Here is a 21,500-nt window from a genome sequence, read left to right on the forward strand (position 1 = left end):
ATTAATTTACTTGTACTTGATCACACCCTCTAGATCGCTTAGATTGTACACACTACCTCAGATTAGCATATAGCCAAATCCTGCAGTACTTACTCAGGCAAAACTCCAAGTGTATCTAGTACTGAATTCAGCAGCATCCATGGAATAGAGTTCATAGAAGCTGAAAGGGAAATACAGCATCACAGCAAGCAAAGCAGATCCTAAGGTGGGGGAGCATTCTCCATGCAGGCCATATAGTGCTTTTGCAACAACCAAACTTCTGTCTCTTCCCACAGACTGCTCAGCCTAACTGCTGCATATGATAGCTGAACACTCTGAAGTGATGTCAGTGGAGCATCTGAACATGTACAGTGGCTCTCTATGACCCAGTAAAGAGACTTCCATTGCTGACTGGCATGGCCTTGGCCATTCCTTGCCATTTGGCTCTGGAATGCAGGTCAGTAGGGAGAGAAGCCAGTGTTTCTTGGGTCAAAGAACCCTACTTACCCTAACCCATAATGCTTGGGGGGAGTGATTCCCTCTCATCTCCAGCAAGATATGCATATGTTCTTTTCCTTTGGAAAGAGAAGGGGGAACTCTCTGTGGCCATGGCATTCCCTCTTGCTGGAGCTGTATAGGTGCTATGGAAGCCTTGAACACTCTGCAGTCCTGGAGGAAGTAGAGTCAGATTGACACATGAGCCTGTTTAAGAGGGTGGAGTTTTTATTACTTGGGTTCTCTGTTTGTATCTACAACATCTATTCATAGAGTGGACTCATGAGTCATTGCTTGTGAGAAGTTCCTTGACTCAGTATCATACCAATATAGAGTGATTTCCCCAAAACATAGTTCTCTTGGCATACTGGTTACTCCCAATTGTCCAGACCAAGGTATGACCTTAGGTTCCCACCAGGGTTCACAAAGAGCCGTGTTTCTCTCAGTCACCCCAATCTGGCCCTACTTCTCCATTGTAGGGCTACCTGAACAGCATGTGAGCCTAAAACAAGCCAGCTCCTGTCCAGTTTATAGCAAAATAATAGGGGATTAATTTAGATAATGACAAACCCTCCCCAGACGCAAACTTCAGTGCAGACTAACCAAAAATCCACCTGTTTACAAACATTTTCATGAAAAATAAAAATGTTGCTCTTCAAAACAGCTGCCACTTCAGTGCAGATGCAAATTAGTGACTATTCTGTTCCATTCTCCCTTTCCCCCTATAGATGGCACCAAATATTTCTCACTGGCAGCCCTTCAGTAACAGGTTCTAAACACCTCACATAAAAGAGCTTTTAATGTCAGTTGAAACCATTGGCTGTCCTAATTTATCATTATAGAAACAGTTTTGATTTTATTGAGAGTGGAAGGGTACAGGAGGGGGAGTTGATGCTGCATAATGAATGGTGAAACAGCTTTCTGGTGTGATCACAGCCATGAAAATATCAGGATCTTTTGCTTATTTGTTTTTTGTTTGAAGTGTTATTTCTATTTGGTGCTCATAAAAGAGAAGGACTTATAGCAGTGGTGGGCAACCTGCGGCCCATCAGGGTAATCCGCTAGCGGGCCGTGCGACAGTGTGTACGTTGACCATCCGTCAGCACAGCCACCCACAGCTCCCAGTGGCTGGGAATGGTGAACTGTGGCCACTGGGAGCTGCGGGCGGCAGTGTCTGTGGAGGGTCAATGTAAACACTGTCTCATGGCCTGCTAGCAGATTACCCTGATGGGCTGCAGGTTGCCCACCACTGACTTATAGCAAGAATACTAGCTGAAGCCAAACATAGTGTGACAACTGGTGCTCTGCAAGATTTCCCACACTGCCCTGCCAACACTTTTCAGTAGTGATCTGAGTTACCTTGGTCCTTTCAGTCTTGGGCCTTTCTTCATCAGAGATAGCTAGTTAGGAGAAATTCCCTAGTGGCTTTGTGATTTGAAGAAACAGATACTATTCCCAGGTTTGCAATTTCAACCCAGCCGTATATAATGAGCTTTTTAAAATGTTCACCTGTCTTTTCATTCATTGGTTTAAGTCAGCCACAGATCCTTTTACAAAGAACCAAACTCAAGTTAAACAATATTACTGATGTTAAGAGTGGCACTTAAAACCTATAGACACTGTTTCCTTTCAGTAAATAACAAAAAATCCATGCCCAGATCCAGGAAGAACACTTGTTGAAACCTCAACTCAAGATGGAACTTTCAATTCACTGGAAGTCTGCATACCAGATACTCATTCTTCTGTAACAACAAATAGTCATATGTGATTGGAAAGGCAGGTATGATCCCTGCCATCACCCAGAGACATTTTTTGATATTCACTAGTTGATATTGTTAATGCATTTGAGCTGGGTCAATGGGAAAACTCATGAAGATACCTTTCTGGCATGAGTATTCAACTACCTTTTTTCTGTTATTTGAATGGGTGGGAAAAAGCCCACTAAAGCATCCTGCTAGTCATGTGATATCATAGGATGGCTGTATGCCCCAAACTGTATGGCCATTACAGGCCAGTTGAGGCTTCCTCGACTAGGCAAGTGAATGGTAAACAAATTGGCTACATTCTAAATTTCACAAGGCCATTGCTGTTGAAAGAAGACACTAGTATTCACACTTATCCTCTGCGGGTAGCAGCTGGGAAGTTAGAAATTTTACATGAAACCCACTCTTTGTATTTATTTTAGAAAATTGTTCATAATTGTATTTTAATAAAACTTGATTGTCTTATGAGCCTCTTTGATACATTTTATCTTGTAGGCTAGATCCTCAGTTGATATTAATCTCTTTAGTTACAATTCACACTCGCTAAGGTGCTGGCTGGCCCTGACATTTTAAATTTAAGTTATGAAAAAGAGTTAAAAAATGTAAATATGCTGTACAGTGTTGCTCATGAACTCTAATTTTACAAGCTCCAAAGCATCTAAGCTTTGGGAAGTGGGAATAAAACCTTGATATTAATTTAGTAAAACTAGAAGTCAAATTATATGAATATAAATATGCAGTGCATAGATTTTGTGAATGTTTTCATTCAATGAGATTTTTTCCATGTCAAGCAATCGCATCGAAAATTTGACTCAATCCTGATCCTCTAAAATTCCACCAGCTCTCAGATATTAGCATTTCTATACTTTCTATTTATCACTATACTTAGAATTGTTGCAGTGTGATAGCATTATTTCTAAAGACACAAGTAAGCCTGTTATCCACATGAATGAGGAAGCTAATACAGTGAATCTCTCTGAAATGCACAACCTTAGTATACAGTCAGTGTGTTTCTTTCATTGTGTTTATTCCTTTGAGAGGGTTCCACAACATGTGCAGTCTTGCCATCACTTGGTTCACTACCAGTTTATCCTTTTGACACAATTTTGTTTAACTGGTAAGGCAATCATTACATCCTGGCATTTGAGAAGTAGGACTTTATTCATTTAATGGCTTCATTCTCTCATCAGATATTCATTTAATTGGATTTCAGACTAGTTTTCATATAGGATTTGAATAAATGGGAGCATAGGTTTGAACATGTGTATACCTTTAGCATATATTTACTTAAGTTGCCCCGCCTCCATCTACTACAGTGTGTATTTTTTCTACTTATGCATAACAATAATGATTATCTTGCTCTGGGAAACCAGGTCCAGGCTACCAGGAAAGAATCCTAGTGCTGATGTTACTGAAATATGAAGTTATTGGAATATGAAGTTAGCATATTGTACAGGTTCCTGTCTGAGAGTCTATTAGACAGTTTCATTGTGAGACTTCTGTTTTCATAGATTCATAATTCTGGCAGAACAGTTAAATCTGGGATGACATACAATTTACATAGTAAATGTTTGGAAATAAAACAGTTTTCTTTATGAGTCAAAAACTTGTTTTTATTACCATGTTTGTGTGTGATATTTGTGGGTAGCTAGATGACTTGGGTATTGCAATCATGGATTGCCCTTTTTTTCTAATTTCAGTTTTTAACCTTTAAAATCTAAATTTAAGGTTATTATACATAGATGTGTGGCCAAAATCCACCTTTAGCTACATACGCACACCCCCACTGATTTTTGTGACTCTTTAGCATCTGGGATATCTTCCCATCTCTTTGCCCTTTGCATATACTCAGCTGTGTTGGGATTTAAGATGAACAGCAACTAGCATAATTTATTTCTCTTTTTGGTGTCTCTTTTAATCAAATCTTTCTCCTTTACATACAGTTTTCTGTGTGTAACACTTATGTATGCATTTATTGTTATGAAAACTGAATAACATTTTAATGAAAAAAGTAGAAAGGAATTCAATTGCCAAAAAGATTATGAGCCAGGACTGAAATATTCAGCTCAAATAGTTATCCTTAGGACTCACAGAAACACAGACATACACACACATTACATATTAATAAGTGACTAGATACATATTATTTTAAAATTTGTCAACTCATAAATAAATTATCTGGATGATTTTCAAAATATCAATTTCACCCAGGCTGATACTTTGTAAGTCAAATTTCAGCCAAGAGTAAAGTGTCTTGTCAAAATTTTAAACCTATAAAAATAGAGGGCTTTATTTTATTTCATTAATGTTGCATGATTGTCACTGAGGACAGAATTTGACCCTATATGTTGAGGAAGGATTAGGTCTTCCATGGTTCTGGCTTCAATTAAATCATCATTATTTAGCTGTACATTTTGTTATGAAGAAAAAACATGAAAGAAAGAGACTATGTTCTGAACATTAGGAAATAGAGGCAAATAGAAAGGTTAAAGAAATCTATTTCATAAAATGGCATATAAGCATGTGGAATATGTTACCAAAGACAAGAGAGGTAACTTAGAACATATGTTTATGAATCAGTATGTTCAAAAGAGAACAAGATGAGTTTCTAAACAAAGAGAGAATAGAGTGTGAGGAATGCAGGAAATTAGAGATGGAAAAAACCAGAAAGGTCAGTTTTATGAATTGATTAGTAGCTTTATAACAGAGCAGGGCTGTGAGCAGGTGGAGATCCCACCCTGCTCTGAACAGCATATACATCAGCCAGCATGTAGTCCAAACTTACCTTGTTCCTGAGGTTTTGCTTTATTGGTAGTTGAAACAACAATAGCACAATACAAAATTCCTTTACTGTTCCTAGTGTTTCCCTGTAGAGATATCTATCCCATGTCCTAGTTACCCCTGCCTAGAAGGATGCTCCCATCTCCTTTATATCTTGCAGGAATGGCCAACCAACCCAGTCAATAAGGAGATTTTACTCAACAAGCTTTATGGAGAGTCTAAGAGCTGCTAACAGGGTGGATCAATGGAAGAACCCTGACTTCCTGTTCCATTCCCCACCAAGCCAATACTAAGACATTCTTTTTTGTGTTTCCCTGTTCCTGTACAATCCATCCAGGACACCATTTCAAAGACTCTTATCATTGCCAGAGGCTTCACTTTCCTGCTGCCAAAGGCATTTCATTTCTGTGTCACAAGCAAGTCTCACGATCTTGAGCGTTCCTAGACTAGAAGAGATACTGAAAGTGTTCAGAGGCCACCCCCAAGACAATTGGCCAGGGTAAAGATCATAAACCCCCATGACAGGGGGATTACAGCCAAAGGATACGACTGGAAAACCTCTATCGACAATAATGACCTGAAAAAATGTTGCCACTCAAAGGAGATCACTTCTAACCAAACCCTCCACATTAATGTCAGGCTCCCAGCTTGCTGCCTGGGCTTAGTACACCTCTTCATGCCCCTGTTAATGGCAAGCAAAAACAGGTGCGGGGAGAGTCTGAGTGTTCCTCTATGTTCTGTGTCCTTTTAGCTCCTTCTTTGGAGTTTCTACGTCCTTTAATTTTTATCCACAATATTCCTTCTGACTCACTATCCATTGTAGAATACATATGTGGCTATTGTGGTGTTTCTGGCAATTCCAGTTACAGATACTACTCTGTTTGGTTTTCACCCTTGGTCACTTTGGCCTATTTAATACCCTATTATGTGAACTACATTTACTAAAAATTATCACATTTATATAAACCAGACTTCTTAAAGTGAAGTGAGTTGTAGCTCATGAAAGCTTATGCTCAAATAAATTTGTTAGTCTCTAAGGTGCCTCCTTTTCTTTTTGCGGATACAGACTAATATGGCTGCTACTCTGAGACTTTTCTTTGTCATTCCAAATGTTGTCCATAAATCAGAAACTGCCATTTTGCTTTATAAACATGGAAATCAGGTTAAAGCAAATTCATGAAAATTTAATGATTTTGCCTCATTCTGGAAATTTGATCATTTGCTTTGTAAAAGGAGTTTTATTCATCAGAGGCACAAATAGCAACACTTCATCCTGGATCAAAAATACTGAAGAAAATATCAGTTTTCACATATGAACACTCATAATTCATAGATGTATACTTACATACTTCAGCCAACTTCTGAGTAAGTGTGCACTGTCCTTTATTCAGCTGGTGATGCAACACTGCCTATTAATGTGTAACTCTGAAGTACTGCTCTCAGAGCATTACTGAGTACTGAGAATCCTGCAGGGTTGAGAAGGAATGACTGTTGTTCTGCCCACTCCCACCCCAGGCTTGGCCTCTCTCTTCACTCAGGCTAATCCCTGCAGAGGGGCTTCTACACAGATGGGTGAAAAGGAGCATGCCCTAAAGTCACACTCCCCATTCCATGATCCCTTTGCTAGCTCATTGCTTTTTGCTCTCCTGTATTTACCTGTTCAGAGGGAAGCCATAAACCCCAGAATTATGTCCCTGCTATTGCAGCTGTTTAACTGTTCACTAGTGTTGTTGTTCAGTGGGAAACATACTAGATACATTTACCTACAACATTTGCAGCATTCCTTTAATTGTGTATTGTACCCTATGTATTCACAATGCCTTTATACCTCTGTTTTGCTTTAGGAACTGTAAGATGGTATATGAGTGTGACTTTTCTTTCAGTGATATATCCTGTGTTGTTAAGTGACAGCAGATGGTATCCCTGAAGTGATATGAGACCTGGCCATGGTCTTACTTGCAGGGGTCAGAGCAGTCAGCTGTTCCCTGCATCAGAACTGTTTCTATCTGGGGAATTTACGGAAGATCAGGAATTAGATTTTCCAAAAGCAGTCATATCATCTTCCCATCCCAACCCCTGCCAGAATCCACTAGCTATACAGGACCACCAGCTATACAGTATCACTGGCTATGCAGAACCACTCTATCTGCTCCACACAACCATGATGTGGGGACTCAGGGCTACTTAATGCTTTCTCACACCCAGCACACTACTTTCATTACATTATGTTATTAAGAGTGTATGTTTCCATTTTGGGGAGTTATTTTACTTTGTGCACATGTCCATTGAGGGGTCACTTATGCACTAATTGCTCTCTATTTTCTGTGAGGTGTTACTGCAGAGGTATGAATATAAGGTTTTTATTTTATGTCTCTCTGCAATGCACTCTTTTTTCTCAAGTTTCTCATTAAATATTTTCTACATTACCAGTCCTTAGAAATCCTATGATTTTTAAGCCACTGCTTTTACATAGTATACACATTCATTCCCTGGATTGTGTCCATTCTTGTATAAAATACAGCACTAACCTTAGAAGTCCCTCGCTGTATTTAGTTTCTAGCATCCTCATCATAGGCACTGTGTTCACACAAGCTGCTTTCATCTACAATTGCCTTCCAGATAATCCTGGTTTTTACAGGTTCATCTCGGCTTCCTCAAGTTTATATATTCCAATTTGCATGGCACTGCTATACAATATTCACCACATAAGGAATATTTCATTGATTTTAATGAGATAATATAATAATGTAACACCTGATTTATCTAGGAACCTGAAATGCATTGTCAGGATGCTAAAGGTCCTCCCTTTAATTGATCAGATGAACTTGAGGATACTGTCATCAGGCCTTGTAAGAGTTTGGGTTCATGCTCCTGGAGTCACTATGCAGGGTCTCAAAGGAAAGCTGTTGTTCCATTGATTATGATAGGATTAACTACATATGTATGTGTTCCATTGTGTTAGTTCTAAGAAACATTTGGAACTGGTAATATACATCTGCAGACACTTACCCAGTAGCCAACCTTTCTAGATCTTCTCAGTTTCAAAGAGATTTTCCAAACCTGATTGTTTGAGTTACAGGGTCATGACAATACGCAGTGATGAGATACTACAGTGACAGGCACATGACAGAAGTAAATTAGAGAACTAGATTAGTCAGAAGGCCCTAAGTAGTGGGTGGCTGCATCTGTGATTGTGCATCCCATCAATGCTGCTATCATGTTCATGGAATAGGTAGATTTCTGGACTTGTAAATAGTCTGATTTTCTGGTTTTGTGCCTCAGGGTGTGTGTGTGTGTGCATATGAAAAAAAGAGAGTGAGTGAGTGAGTGATACAGAATGATAGGTGTCACAAAACTTTCCCATGATTTGTTGTTGGCGCTGGCATTTCCTTGTAAATGTAATATACTGACTAGCTCTCCAGAAAGAAGAATTAAGATAGTGATCAATACATATCAGTACTGCTGATCAGTTAGAGAGATAGCTTGCTAACTAGCTAATATCACTGATGTCTTCAACTGTTCTCTGGAAGGATCTTGTCACAACACTTGAGAGGCAGTAGTGATTTTGACTATGCTTCTCGATGGGGTAGAAAAAAAATTAACTCAATACCTTTTCAAATTTTTTCTTCTTTGTAGATTGATCATGAAATTTCAAATTAAAACTGTGTTGATTAGTGGTGATTGGTCAGATAAGTTGCCTAGTAATTGGCTCTGATCTCTGATTGAATTGAACCCACACACACATCTACCCCAATAACACTAAAATCCCTCATTATGTTCTGGCAGTCTTGAATTCCTGCGATCAGCTCAGCAGAGACTATAGGGACAGATGAAGCCTTTCTACCACTCTCTATCTTGTACCAGCTTCACAGCTTCATTCATATTTAAACTTTATTGTTCTATATCGTTCTTCACCAAGTCTATCCAAACAATCCTCAGTCTTCCTCTATTTCTACTTCATTGCAATCCAGTATGTATTGCTGTGAATGGTATCCTTGATGGCTCCATTCTTGACATGTATCCAAATCACCACAGTTGTCTTTCTTAAATCTTCTGTAACATCATTATTTCTTGTGCTTTTTTCTTATCACTTCATTTTTTTTATTTTCTGCATTCTTGAAACTCTTAGTATTCCCATCAGCCAGTTAATTTCTGCAGTCAATATCTTTCATTCACTGGCTTTTTCTCATATTCCAGTATTCTGACCCATACAGCAGTACTGGTCTGACAGTTGTCCCATATACATTGATTTTTGTTTTTATTGAAATATCTTTAGCATTTCAGATCTTGCAACATTTTCTATATGTAACAGTGGCTAGTCCAATTCTTCTTTTTTATTTATCTTCCCTATTCCCATTCTTTGATAGTAGTCCTCCAAGGGAAACACATTTTTCTGCTTGTTCTGGTTCTTTATATGCAACTTTGATCTTTATCTCTTCCTTTTCTCTTCAAATTGCCATATTTTTGTCTTCTCTGTGATAATCTTCAGTCTGAATTTTCTCCTTTCCCAGTCTACCTTGTCAGTTATTTTCTGCAAAACCTCCTTGGTCAATGCTATGAGGTCAATATTGTATGTAAATCTAATGTATTCACTGTCCTTGTCTAAGAGTTGAGTACAATAGGTTAATCAAAGAGATAAAACATAAAGAAAAGAGACAGAAACAACTGGATAAATGAAGAATGTAAAAAAGCTGAAGAATATGTGAAGAGTAATGTGACATGGGATTGTATTGCAAGATAAAAGAATGGAGTGTAAACAAGCAAAGAATAAGCATTGGGACGAATATTATGAAGAGCTGTACAATGTGCAGAACACAGGAGATGAAATGGTCCTGAAAAAGCTTCCGAGTACAAATCAAGGAGAGCAGATGCCAGAACTCTTGAAAGAAAAAATAAAGATCTCAATAGAAAGTTTGAAAAAGGGAAAGACACTGGGAAGAGACAACATAACTGCAGAGCTGCTGCATGCAGGCAAGGGACACTTGGTAAAGACGATGTACAAGCTATTCAATAAGATTTACAAACAAAAGCAAGTACTGAATAAAAAAAACAATCTATGAAAGAGGAGATGAGAGAGAGTGGAATCAGCTTATTGAGTATGTCAGGAAAAGCATTCATGAAGATGGAGGAGAATGAAGAGGTCTGTGGAAGTGGCACTTGCAGAGGAACAGGCTGGATTTAGACAGGACAAAGTACAATAAATCAGGTATTTGTGATAAGACAGATATCAGAGAAATATATTCAACACAACCAAACCTGCTACAATAACTTTATAGGCTTCAAGCAGGCTTTTGATAGCATCGGACAGAAAGAGTTACGGGAAATTTTGAGAATATGTGACATCCCCAATAAAGTGATCAAGCTGATACAAAACATCCATAGCAAGTCGGTGAATGTGGTGAGAGTAGACAAGAAGTTGATGGGGTGGTTCTGGATGCTCCCGGGATGAGACAAGGATACATGCTATTGCCAGATTTGTTCAACTTGGTACTGCAAGCAGTAATGGCTATACATGAAGAGGTGAAATGGAAGGGGTCATGTTATGTTCTGGCAATAATAATGCCAAAACAACTTGTGCTTGCAGATTAAAACCACATTTTTTTCATGAATACTTTTACACACCTCTTTGAAATTTGTTTTCTGAAAACATTTGTGCCAATAAAACTCAATAACTTGATTATTCACATAATGTAAATGCAGATGGGGAGTGAGCATTGTTGAAATAAATTCGTTTAAAAAATGTGATCACATACTTGTGAGAAATGTTGTTCAATATTCACATGATTCTTCCCCATCTGTTCCACAGTTCATGGAACACAATGTCTACTTCCAACTGTGAATGGACAAAAGTTCAGATAAAAAATGAAGAGAATGAACCTTTTCTGGTTCACAAAATATAGTGAATTTGTTTTAATGTTATATTTATTTTGGTTTGGGTTATTTTTGTGTATATGTTTAGTTTCAGTTGGGTCTGGAAGCAGACATACTCCATGAAATGCTGTTTTGTAATATTTCTGTCCAAGCCCAAGCCATGAGGTTGACTGAAACTTGAGAGAAAGTGTTTTCATGATACTTCAAGTAATATTTCCACCTGAGTTTACTCTGCAGCTCTTCATTTCTGGAAAGGCAGATCAGTGGTTGTTCTTGGAGATGGGTTGTTAAAAATTTCTTTCTAACTTGTGGCTTGACTAATTAATTAGTCTTCAAGACCAAACAAAGCAGTTATTTCTTCAATAACATACACAGGATTAAAAAAAAAAGAGAGACAGACAGAGAAATCACCGTTTGTCAACCCATTTGCTTAAGACTTCAGCAACAGATAGTGCAGTAAAAATCATAAAATTTCCCCAAAACACCATTGTTATTCTGTGTTTGTATGTTTTGGAGAGTACAGAGAAACTATCTATGTAAATCTTGTGTAGCTTGTTTGCAATTACTTGAGTGCAATTACTCTTGATTTACTTCAGTACTACTAAAACAACAAAGAGTCCGGTGGCACCTTAAAGACTAACAGATTTATTTGAGCATAAGCTTTCCGTACTTTCAGAGATCAAAATTTGGTCCACTGTCTCACTACATTATTTCTTTCCAACAATACCAATTAACAATATTGATATTTTATTGATTTCTCCATCAGATATATAGAGAAATACAACTGTAGCTTTTCTGAAAGGTTTCAGTTTGCAAACAAACACAATATTCATCATCTGACAGTGCATTTCTAACCACACGTGACAGATGTTTGTCACTTCTTTTAATACACCAATGGAAGCAGCTCAGATATTTCAGTGATGAGGGTGGTTTAAGAACTTATAAACAATAACATAAAATATATTTGTATCAGACATATTCATTAAATACCTACAGAACTTGTTTTGTACATATCTATAGCAAAGTTAATGCACCTTTTTTATATTAGCAACCAAAGCTAAGGACCAAACTTGCTGTCTGAAACTTGCAGCTGACCTCTCAAGGGCATATATTTGTAAATGTGTGTGTTTTAATAAATCATCAGTATCCGAGTCATCGGCATCCACAAAGTCTGATTTTTCTTACTCTAGGGGGAATAAAACACTGTAAATTTATTTTGTTCCATATTCTCAGAAGGACAAAAATTCCAATCTCTAGCCCCAGTCAGCTTCCACTTAACAAGAAGGAATAGAAAACACAGATATAAGGGAGGCAGAGGAAGAAGGGTGGGCTTGTTCTCTTGTAAAAATTTGTGACTGAAGGACTGATCCTAAATCACCAAGACATGAAACAAAGTCTGGGATGAAAGTATCAGTTAAGAAACGTACAAGGTTAATAGATAAATAAAGACACCATCCCAAATCTCTTCCTGACAACATCACAGAGGTGTATTTCATTTTCTGATGCATTCTATTCCAAGACATTTCTGTAGTTTCCCAGAAATTAGAGATAAGGCCAAGCTATACAGGTCAGATCTGAATGCAAACTTCTATGAAATTTGGGGATATTTGTAGTTCATTCAGCCCATCAGAGAGAGAGGACAGCTGCAAGTTTCAGATTCTGAACCAATTTCTAAACCAAAGTTTGAGGGTGCTTGAATCTGGAGTTTTAGTTCATGCTGATTTCTACTAGAAATCCAGCATCAGTATTGAAAATAAAACATGTGGCATTGACATACATGTAGTGACAGTGAAGTGAGATGGAGGTATGTAGTGCCACCATTATGCTGAGGCCTATAGGCAGAGCTGTACTAGAAGTAGGTGACCCCATACTGATAGTTCTGTAATACTCCACAATCCAGCAAAGCAAGAATTACACCCTACAGAAAAGGCTAGAAAATGGGTCAAAATCTCTGATATGAGGCCACAGCAGAAAAGTCACTCATCTTGATCAGTGCTAATGCCAAGGCTAATATTTCCTCATTGATATGAATAAAAACTTCTTATTTTGTACTCTCAGAATCAGTCAGCTCTCTCCAAAAGAGGCACCCATAAGTTGTTTAGGGCCATTTTACCCATCATGATGATTCTTGACACATAATTTGTGTTCCCCATACAGTGCACATAAGTTGAGTGGAAATGTGGGAACTCTGGACACTATGACTATGGAGCCTTACTTTCTTCAGAAAGGAGAGATAGATAGATAGATAGATAGATAGATAGATAGATAGATAGATAGATAGATAGTGATACACCTGCTGCTGAATGGCAGCATCGCTGCACTATTAGAGAAAAGGGTAGGAAGAGAAGAATTCCTCTGGATTTGCATCACTCATTATTTTACCACAGTTCCATGTTAGACGCACTGAGCATGAGCACTGTTACAAAAATGACTATTCCATCAACGTGTTACACATGATCATTCAAAAGCTTAACCAGGATAGGAAAACTCCAGTTTTCTTAGATGAGATTTTCCAGAAGAAGGCTATATATTCCAGAAATCACCCTAACACGTTGTCTATAAACCAAAGAATAGCAGAAATGGCTGACCTTTATTTACAGCCATACCCTAACATACAGTAAATTGGCTTCTAAAGGTTTTTTCAGCATACTGATCCCATGATGCTTCATTCCAAGCATCCTTTTCTAGCATTTGCTATGGTTTGATTACAAAGAAAGACCTGCTCTAAAAAAGACAAGAAGAGGGAAAGCATATATGTTACCACTGATATATAGATCAGATGACAAACAATTACATATCTTTCTCCTGTTGGGTTAATACTGAGCCTAAAAAAAAGGGGTTTCTTATTTCTTTCAGAGCTTATCAGTCTATCATTGCTACCCCACATTACAAAGCAGAAGCACTAGCATTTACATACACTTCAGATAATAGCTATGGTGCAAATGGTATACTTCCCCCTCATGCACGTACACTGAGAGTGTTTGAAATCATCTGCAATGTCTGGTTAGTGCTTGGATCACCTCAAAGCCTATTTCAGAGTCACCTTCTTTGTTGAAAACCATAATGGTCATATAACAAAAGAGATTCTGGGTTTATTCATTTGAACTTTGATTGTGACATTTCTTTGCACATGAAGGGCAGGTTATGATCATGTTAATGGTGATTTGTAAAGGCTGCACCTACTTCAACCACTTGACAAAGTCTTGTGACTCCTTCACCCAAGCTCATCACATGCTTAGAAAGTATTAAAAATTGAATATGTCATTACCTTGCAATTTCCTTGTTGCATCACTGGCTATTGTTCTCCATGTAACCTACCAGCCCATAAAAGAGCACCTCTGTCTGACTCTGATTTTCCTTCTGATTGCCACCAAGAAAGTCTGTGCTGTAAAAGCAGTGTCAGAACAACTCATCCAACTGAAAAATAAACCAGAGATAATGAGAGACAACTCATAATCCAGCCAGGATCAGTCTTATATCATATTATCTGCTTTCCTGATGGACAAATGGATGGTAGGAACAGATAAAAGTAATGGCTTTATGTTAGCTGTACTGTCAGATCCTTATTTAAGAGAGAGACATTTTCTCCTGACTTCCGCAAAATCAGAAAAGGAGGAGCATAGTCAATTTTTTATAGATGAAGTTGATGCACTGATACTTAGAACAGACTTCTGTTTCCCTCTCTAGTCATTCTCCCATAAAGACAGGAGCCCATGTATCAGTTTCATGATAGTTTATTTCTAAAGAAATGTAACTGAGTGTTAAAGGAGTTTTACTGAGTCTTAACTGAGTTGTTTGTAGTTGACTGGTCCCAGGATCTTAGAGGGACAAGGTAGGTGAAATAATATATTTTATTGCACCACCGTCTGTTTTTGAAAGAGACAAGCTCCATCTAAACTCAAAAGCTTGTCTCTTTCATCAACAGAAGTTGGTCCAATAAAAGATATTACCTCTCCTCATCTCTTAATGGAGTCACACTCTGGGCTTGATTCTCACTTAAAAATGGGTCACATCAGTGTAAGAGAGTGGAGAGTCAGGCCCTCTGGGTGAAATCCTGGCTCCATGAAGTCAATGAGAGTTTTGCTCCTGATTACAAAGGGGTCAGGATTTCACCCTCTGAATGTAAGATAACATAAGTGACATGTTGAGGGTGCTGGAAGAAAGTATAAGTTCCACCAGCTCCCTGCAATCACCTCTGCATTTAACTCCTAAAATCACTATTTCACCAACAGTGTGTGTCCCCATGCAATATTAGTTGGGAATCTGGTGCTTTCCAGTTGTATAGAGCTGTGGACTGTTTGGAAAAACTGATACCTCTCCCACCCATGATATACTACAGTAATTACAGCACTGATTTGGGGGCCATGGCCTTCTCTTAACTATAGGAGTCCCTAGATTAATTGGATCAAACAACGATGCCCACATAGTTTCTGCAGTAAACAGTGGCAACTATGATTGATCAAGGGTGTAGTGATACTTGAATGCTTTGAGCCGTGTGTAACTTACTCAGAATATTAAAACAGTGGGGAACATCCTACTTCCACTCCATGCAGATACATATAAATAGAAGAATGTTCTCATTAACAAAAGCAGATCAACTCAAAAACCTCATCCTTCTCCATTGCTCAGTCAGGAAACAACCAACTTTTATTTTCTTGTCACCACCCTCCATTTGTCTTCTTTTCCCATGTTTCTATGATGTACTTTGGGAGTTTATCTAAACTATATTGGCATAGACTGGAATAATACTAAGGATCAAAATTATTCACAATCAGGTGAATTTATCCTATTATAGTGTCAGCTTTTGGTGGTATCTCCAAACATGCATAAGTTCTGTTTTAGTACATCTGTACTTAAAAACCTGAAGTGGGTGCCTTCCAACCTGAGATCTTTCCTTTGGAGTTTTGCTGAATTAATTTCAAGTGCAGTCATTATAGTATAAAAGGAGAGCACATCTCTTAAATCAATATCAAGATTGAACTGTTTTACTCAGCAGTCTGTCTTTGCATTTGGGCAGAAAAATGTGGACATACTCCTCCTACACAATACCTACGCATGCCATGCTGGGGTGCTGACAGATGGACATTCTGTATTTACCAACTCCCCCCATGGTTTCTTTGCTATTGGATGTGACATTCTTCAGATGTCTGTTTTATGAATGTCAAAGACCACATGGCTATTATGCAACGAGTGAAATTGTTAAAACCAAGTCTTGGCCTCACTCCCTACTTTAGTCTTTTTTTCCCCAAGTCCTATCATCAAAACCAGAGTAGATCCTCCCAAAAATGAACATTCACTGACAAGGTGGCATCTTTTAATTTCAACAATACATAAGGCAATCAGTTTACTTTTTGCTCTGTTCCATATTTAATATAATCGCCTGATCTAGTTTCTAGCATTACTGCCACAAACATCTAACTGAACAGTATAGGGTTTTCCTTGTCAAAGTAATGAGTTAGTTTTATTGTAAGTGATTAAATGTGTTTTACTTTTTAAAGCACAAGAACTGAAAAGAAAAGCATTGTTACAATCTGAAAATAACTAGAAAGATAAGTTCATTAACTTCCCTACACTTGTGCATCATAAAAACCTTGTTAAAAATTACTCCCTAGCCTGTTGTATTAGCTTCTTTATGAGGTAATTTCTCCATACAGTAATAAGATTTTTCTTTTACTCTCCAGTGCATATTAAACCCACTAATCTTCTTTTATAAACTACAGTTTCAGCCACTTTCTCAATTTACTCACTTTAAAGATATCCTCCTATTAATATTAAAGGTAGCAAATGCAGATATGAACTTTGCAAAACATTCTTTCAGATTTATGGCACAATCTTTTAACAGTGTATTGCAATAGCACAAAGGGGACAAAGCAGTAAATGTCAAGTATGTCTCATGACAAACCAAACAATGTTAGTCCCCACAGAATTATTTTCCCATCCTGTTCATTATGCGAATGAACTGTGGGCATATTTTCTCCTCTTAGCACATAAATACAGATTCCAAACATTCAGTTCATTGAGAGAGATAAAATAAGATCTCCTACAGAATCTGCACAGATGTGAATAGGATACAGACTAAGGGTCTGTTTCATCACTGCTTCACTTCAATTTTACACCAGTGGAACTCCACTGCTCCCAGTAACATTGGAATAGTGCAGGGGTGAAAAAGGTCCTAAGGGCCTGATTCTATTTCCATTTAAGTCTATGACAAAACTTCCATCGACTTTAATTGGAGCAGAATCATCAAATATATGCTAGGGAGAAAAGTACCTGGCTGATGTCTGTACCTCCGTAGCTATAAATTACCCTTTGCTTTGTTTCAGTTGTAAAATAAGGCAGTCACAAAAATGCATGTAATAATAATAATAATAATGAATTAACATTATGAGGAGATTATTTATTATTATTATTTATACTGTGGTAGTACCTAAGGCCCCACCGTCATGGACCAGTATCCCATTGTGTTAGGTGCTATACAACACTGAACAAAAGCACAGTCCCTACTCTGAAAAGCTTAAGAATCAAAGATTAGGCCTTAAGAGAAGCCAGTTTACAAACGATGCCATTTTCAAAAAAATAGTAATTGAAACTATTATTTTCTGAAAAAGTCCCAAGTTCCAAAGATATCAGTATCATTTACATAAGATATCAGGCCTGGGTCACATTGGACATGCCAGAGAGTCTGTGATTTATCATAGGTATGACACATCAGCGCAGGCCTTCACAACATGTGAGGACAATCAACAATGCAACCTTGTGCAATTTAACTTAGTAAAATATTTGATTATGGGAAGAAGCTTTCAAACCAGGCAAGGAATGTATTCCTGTATAATCAAAGCTCATTACAATGCAGAGAAACATGGACAGTCTCTCCACTCTTAAAGGGCATGCAGAGTGCTCGCTCTGCAGCTAGGGCTTGTTCCTACAAGGTGCTGCTGAGCACATGGCACACACTGAAGTCAGCAGAAGTTGTGGGTGCTCAGCACCTTGCAGGGTTGAGGTCCTAGCCAGCTCTGCTGCTTGATATAAAGGAGGCAGAGCCATAACCCCATCTCTTCCCGTGTTCTCAGGGGTAGCACTGCTAGCCTGCACTATATTTTAACTCAGATAAGAGCAGGTACTACAGTTGTGACCAACCTTGGTGTGGGGAGCTCATAGTGGAGAAGGATGTCTGTGTCCTGCTCACTTCATGCACTTATATGCAATCTGTAGGAATTTAGAAACAGATTATATTTGGCCCTACCTGGGTATACAAGTGGAGGGAAGTGCAGAAGAAAGGTATTCATGGCAAGGGTGGTATTTTGTTACACGCACTTGTAAATATAAACATCACTATAATTTAATGCTGTTCCTACAAATTTGAGATCATAACACCATAGAGATGCAGGACTTTAATGCGTACAGAATAAATGCTTTTAATTTTTAGTCAGTAATCACACATAGCTAGAACCTCTGTGTTCACTGTTAAGTGTCAAAATGATAGAGACCACCAAAGCATTAGACTACAATAGAATGAGATTACAGTTAGACTATTTCTAGGTTAATAAACTGACTTCCAGAGGGTGAGTGTCTGTATACATAACATTTCTAGTACTTTCAGTAGAAAGACTAGATCTCTGAACCTTACAATCCCCAGAAGTTCTAGTGCTGCAAATGAATTCTTCCTAGAGTTACATTACATAAAGAAGAAAGTAAATGGATGACTCTGTAACATATGTCCTGGAAATTTTTCTAGGGCAGTACTCACATACATGGCATCATCACAACAAAGTTACTCAGAAAACAGAAGGGTATTTTGTATTTTGTAGACACAGTTTTGTGTACTTAGAGCTACTGGGGACATTTCTATATTATGCTTTATTTCTAACCCTTGGTTTTTATACATACCTCAGTTATTTGTTTGTGAAATCAGTGTTGAGTTGTTACATTGAAATATATGTAACAGACTACAAGAAGACTCTATCAATTTGATACCTTATGGCTGAAAAATTGGAAAAAAAAATGTGGCCTGTTGAAAAGCATTGCATAAGGGTATCCAAGAGGGCTGGAGGCAGCTAGCTTGTTATATGAACATGCAAGTGCTTGCAGAAAAATTCAATGGATATGTTTGCTGTTTGATATTTTGTGGGTAATTATTGCCTAGCTTTAATTGCAAATAGTGTGCAATTTCAGATACATACTGAGCACAACCAGATATTGGTAAAATAGAACCATAGAAATGCAGGGCTGGAAGAGACTTCAGGAAGTCATCAAGTCCAGCTCCCTGAGGGGGGACCAAGTAAATACAGACTATCCCTGACAAGTGGATGTCCAGCCTGTTCTTATAAACCTCTAATGATGGGGATTCCACAACCTCCTGTAGCTCACGCAAGCTTATGCTCAAATAAATTTGTTAGTCTCTAAGGTGCCACAAGTACTCCTTTTCTTTTTGCAAATACAGACTAACATGGCTGCTACTCTGTAACTATCCTTACAAAGTTTTTCCTAATATCTAGCCTAAATTGCCCTTGCTGCGGATTAATCCCATTACTTCTTGTCTTACTTTCAGTGGGCAGGGACAATTGATCACCATCCTCTCTATAACAGCTCTTAACATATCTGAAAACTGTTATGAGGTCCTCCCTCGGTCTTCTTTTCTCAAAACGAAACATGCTTATTTTTTTAACATTTCCTCTTAACATTTCTAAACCTTTTATCACATTTGTTGCTCTCCTCTGGACTCTCTCCTATTTGTCCATATCTTACCTAAAGCAGAGCACCCAGAATTGGACCCAGTACTCCAGCTGAGACCTCACCAGGGCTGAGTACAGTGGAACAATTACCTCCTTTGTCTTACTGGACTCAGGACTAGCCCCATGGAACCCCACTAGATATGCCCTCCCAGTTTCACTGCTAACCATTGATAACTACTCTTTGAATATGGTCATTTCCACCAGTTGTACACCCACTATAAAGTAATTTCATCTAGACCGCATTTCCCTACTTTGCTTATGAGAATGTCATGTGGGACTGTGTCAAAAGCCTTACTAAAATCAACATATATCACATCTACTCCTTCCTTCCATCCTCCAGGCCAATATCCCTGTCAAAAAAGGAAATTAGATTGGCTTGGCATGATTTGTTTTTGACAAATTCATGCTGATTATTCCTTATAACTCTATTTTCTTCCAAGTGCTTAAAAACTGAGTGTTTAATAATTTGTTCCAGTATTTTTTCAGGTATTGAAGTTAGGCTGACCGGTCTATAATTCCCCAGGTCCTTTTTGTTCCCCCTTTTAAAATAAATACTATATTTGCACTTCTGCAGTCCTCTGGGACCTCACCCTTCCTCTTTAGCACCTACAATTTCAGATCATCCATTGCACACAACCAGGTATGAGTTATATAGCATCTGACACATCTCTAATTTCCACTGGTTAGCATGTATGGAACTATACAGTAAACAGAAGTCTTGGGAGAACTTGGGAAAGATTTAAATTCCAGAAAATCTTAAGAACTTTGTTCGTATTAAATTATTTGTTACCTTCTCTGCTCCAGTAAAAATGCTTAGAATCCAATTCACCTTCAGTCTTATAAATAAATTTCTCTCTTATGGTATGAAAAAAAACCAAAATGATCTAGAACTGAAATCCCCTTGCTGCCAAAAGATATCCCCCAAATACCTTTGATTATGGTCAATATTGGGAGATAGAAAAGGGTTTTTGAGGGGTGGGGGAGGGGTTAGCACTCCTAAGAATACTGCCTTTCACTAGCAATACTTCTTAAGATAAGCCCTAGTAATGGTGTTATTGCCAGTAATACCACTGAGACTCAAATGTCTGGAAATGCAAATAGTCATGATTTAAATTTAGAGTTTCGGTAGCAAGCAATGTGCACAAACTACTCGCTTGTTTCGAATCTTTGAAGGTATTTTAAGACTGCCAAAGGATTTTGAGCCATCTAGCACACAGAAAATACTCAACTAAAAAGGACACAATTTATCTTCAAGTTGTGTGTAACTATCCACCCAAAATACATTACTTTATAATCCTGAAGGAACGTCAGTGAACATAATGTAGTGTACATGGTTTGCTCAATTTTTGAGCATGCTCAGGAAAATTTGGATCCAGCATTCCATAAAGGAGATTTGGGGTACATTTTTCAAAAGTAGCTAAGTCCCATTTTCAAAAGCATCTAAGTGGCTTAGGAGCCTAAGTGCCTACATCAACATTGGAAACTGGACTTAGGTGCTTTAGAAAAAATTACCATTGGTCTGGGCAAAGTCCTTTATTCAGTATGATCTCTCACAAGAGCAGAGTTAAAAAAAGAGAAAGAGAATAATGCTGCTTAATGTGCACCTTTTCAAGTCCACATATAGAGCTGAAGCAGATATTATTGTCAGCACAAAGTCCTTCAGGGGATTCTAGATACCTTCTGAATGTTCAGTTGATTAAAGTAATACAAGAAGTATGCTTGTTGATATTCAGACGTGAAACTTCAAGAAGAGGCACTGTATTGTTACAATAAGTCAAAGAAATTCAGCATCATAAAAAAATGAAGCCAGAACATATCCATAATATGCATCTGATCCATTCAGAGGTAGAGAGCCTACTCTCTGCTACCACAAGCCTTA

General features: G+C 38.0%; 1 long non-coding RNA gene across 1 annotated transcript in view; it reads right to left on the reverse strand.

Moving 5' to 3' along the window:
* Window positions 1-2,127: 2,127 nt before the first annotated feature.
* The window catches only part of LOC122455883, a 45,874-nt gene continuing 26,501 nt past the window's right edge, over window positions 2,128-21,500 (reverse strand). The window contains exons 2-4 of the long non-coding RNA XR_006274388.1: window positions 19,432-19,525; window positions 14,158-14,306; window positions 2,128-2,216 (exon numbers count right to left, since the gene is read on the reverse strand). This is a non-coding gene — a long non-coding RNA (uncharacterized LOC122455883). The remainder of the gene's footprint in view (window positions 2,217-14,157; window positions 14,307-19,431; window positions 19,526-21,500) is intronic.

This window comes from Dermochelys coriacea, chromosome 9 (genome assembly GCF_009764565.3).
Source record: "Dermochelys coriacea isolate rDerCor1 chromosome 9, rDerCor1.pri.v4, whole genome shotgun sequence".
Taxonomy (NCBI): Eukaryota; Metazoa; Chordata; order Testudines; family Dermochelyidae; genus Dermochelys; species Dermochelys coriacea.